Source organism: Myotis davidii, unplaced genomic scaffold (genome assembly GCF_000327345.1).
Source record: "Myotis davidii unplaced genomic scaffold, ASM32734v1 scaffold135, whole genome shotgun sequence".
Taxonomy (NCBI): domain Eukaryota; kingdom Metazoa; phylum Chordata; class Mammalia; order Chiroptera; family Vespertilionidae; genus Myotis; species Myotis davidii.
This window is the reverse complement of record NW_006289813.1, coordinates 3,023,350-3,026,483: the sequence shown is the minus strand read 5'-3', so window position 1 is coordinate 3,026,483 and position 3,134 is coordinate 3,023,350. Positions and strand designations below refer to the sequence as shown.

The 3,134-nt window shown below is 43.8% G+C and overlaps 1 protein-coding gene and 1 pseudogene across 12 annotated transcripts in view; one reads left to right on the top strand and one right to left on the bottom strand.

Moving 5' to 3' along the window:
• Positions 1–3,134, top strand: part of ERBB2IP (erbb2 interacting protein) — a 108,273-nt gene that overhangs the window by 19,009 nt on the left and 86,130 nt on the right. The window lies entirely within an intron of this gene.
• Positions 864–2,043, bottom strand: LOC102754800 (annotated as a pseudogene).

Genomic DNA, 3,134 nt, shown 5'->3' with positions numbered 1-3,134 from the left:
GGGGCACAAGGCAGTGAGGAGAAGGATGGAACATGGACCTCGAGGGCCTGTGTTCATGATTCCAGTGTTCTTTTTTTGTAATATCAGAAGCAGTGTAGCTTACTTTATAAAAAATAAAACACAAATCATTTTCTGTGTATATATGAGACTTTCAGTGAAACAGACTCCCTGGAAAATACCAACATAATCTGTTTGGGGGTTAGCATGTCAAACTACTGAACTAATTGTGTTGTTTAACTAAATCTACTTTTATATGGAACAGTGTTTTTTTCAATAATTTATGCCATTTTTATTATTTAGGTAACCTTTCATATACCTTAAAATGAATTATTGAATCTTATTATCCTATCTAATAAAGAGGGAATATGCTAATTGACACTCTCACGCCCTCAAAGATGGTGGCGCCCACAGCCAGTGAAGATGGACTTTTTTTGTTGACTGCCATGCCCTCAAAGATGGTGTTGCCCACAGCCACAAGATGGTGGCTCCCAGACCCCTCAGCCCTGCCAGGGTGGCAGGTGTGTGGCAAGAGGGCAGGCCTAGGGCCGCTCCACGTGTCTGCCTCCGGAGGTTCCCAGTTCCCTCAGCTTGCCGGCCGGCCCTAAGCACAAGCAAGCCTCAGATATCGGCTGCCTCCCCCGCCGGCACGCCTCCCAGCCGCCCAGGGCCACCCAAGGCTCAGGTAACCAGGGCTGGTTGAGGCTCGCACTGCCAGCAGTGGCAGCAGCAGAGGTGTAATGGGGAGTTGCCTCTAGCATTAAACCAAAAGCAATAGCAAGTGGTAAGTATATTGTGATTATAGTTCTTAAGTCATTCACTACTGCATATAAAATGCCAACAGTGAGATTTATTCACTGGCCCCTTTAAGAAGTCTGACACTGAACACCATCCCTATGATAAATTTGCATGCCTCCATTTAGCATGCACTTGATAACTCTGTTTGACAGTCAGACCTGGATGAGAGGTGATGACTGTTGTTTGGTTGTCAAGAGTAGCTATTGGCTTTTATTACTATTATTATTATTTTTTAATATGGAACGCTTTACGAATTTGTGTGCCATCCTTGCATAGGGGCCATGCTAATCTCTGTATCATTCCAATTTTAGTATATGTGCTGCCAAAGCGAGCACAGCTATTGAAAGGCACACAGTGCTTCAACCAGTTGTATGTCCATACACACAAAAAGGTCGTCTCCTTGTCTAGTGAAAACACCATGGTCCTTCTGATCTAAAACAGTGATAATATTTTCTGGCTCCAGTCCTGGTTTTTGGTGTCCTTCATCATGGAATGTTATCTGGTCATTTTTCATATCTTTGTCAATGTGAACTTCTAGAATCTTCTCTCCAACTATCTTCCTTCCATTGCAGCTTTTGCATCTGTCTTCCGTGCATCTGGCCTGGCATTCCATGCACACAGACTGAATTTGCTAAAGGTCCCATCTGATGAGTTCTTATTTGCATCCCAGTACCTCTGAGATTGGGCCAGTACTCTACTCCTTTATTCCCACCTCAGTCTTCACATTTGTTACAATCATATTTGTTTGCTGAGATAGTTTTCTTGTTGCACCATTATATAAATCTAAGGTTACTGAGAGCTGATGCTTCTTTTTATCTGCATCCTTCCTCCTCCTCCAAAGAATATATCAAAGATGTCCATGGGAGAGCCAAAACTGCCCCCTCTCCACTTTCTTTAATTGCCTGTTCTCCTCCTTTGCCATATAATTCCCTTTTCTTTGCATCAGCGAACACTTCATAAGCTTGAGAAATCTGTTTAAACTTCTCTCCTTCATTTGGATTCTTATCAGGTGGTACTTCAAGGCCAGCTTCCTGTAAGCCTTTTCAGTTCTTCTTGGGTGGCATTGGGTTTGACTCCCAGGACATCATAGTAAGTGGTTTCTTTTACCAGTTTTGACAGCCAGTGAACAGTCCCTGGCCTGTGTGGGGGAGTGGGAAAGAGCCTATTGCTCTGTGCAGCTTGGGCAGCTGTACTCCCATTGAGCTTTCTGGAAAGTCCCACCAACATTTTACATTCAAATCTGTGATCCATTTTGAGTTAAATTTTAAATAAGGGGTACGATTTAGGTTAAGGTTCTTTTTTTGGCCTATGGATGTCCAGTTGCTTCAGCACTGTTTCTTAGAAAGGCTGCATTTTTCCTCTGTGGAATTGCCTGTATCTTTGTTGAAAATCATTTGGAAATATTTGTGTGGATAGGCATTTTTTTAAATAAGGAAGGTACAAAATAGAAAAAAAAATCACATGCAATTCCACCCCTTTGAGATAATCTATACTTATAACAGGGTAATATGCTAATTAGATCAGATAGACCGGACATCTTCCAGATGTCCTTCCAGACAAAAGCCATGGTGGCGGGGGCTGAAGCAGAGGTTAGAGGCGATCGGGCTGGCAGGGGAGATCGGTTAGGGGCAATCAGGCATGCAGACAGAGGCAGTTAGGGGCAAACAGGCAGGCAGAGTGGTTGGGGGCGATCAGGCAGGCAGGTGAGCGGCTAGGAGCCAGTGGTCCCAGATCGTGAGAGGGATGTCCAACTGCCGGTTTAGGCCTGATCCTGCAGTTGGACATCCCCTGAGGGGTCCCAGATTGGAGAGGGTGTAAGCTGGGCTGAGGGACCCCCCCTTCCCTCCCTGAGCACAAATTTCGTGCACCGGGCCTCTAGCCTTTAATAATAAAGTCGTAATATGCTAATTAGACCAGACGTCCAGCTGGGGCTGCGAGGGACGCCTGGGTCCCAGGTGCCTGCCAGTGGCTGGAGGGAAGCTAGGTCCCCGGTGCCAGAAGGAAGCTGGTGCTGGCAGCTGAAGGAAGGAAGGCCTACTCTTGCACGAATTTTGTGCATCAGGCCTCTAGTCTATTAATATTTTGTTGTGTTTCTTTCTAGTCTTTCCTTAGGCCTCTGTGTATGTGCATAAGATGATATATTTTTCGTTCTAAAAAACACAAATTGTTCCTAACTTTTTGTTCTTTTATTATGAGCCATCTTCTTTTATGTAGCTCTGCTGTAATTTATTATTTATGAGATTTTATAGTATTTCCGTTTTTTATAACATAAATTCAACACAAAATGAATAGATTCTCAGTTTTAACTTGTTAAATTAATTTAACCTTTGCGTCATTTA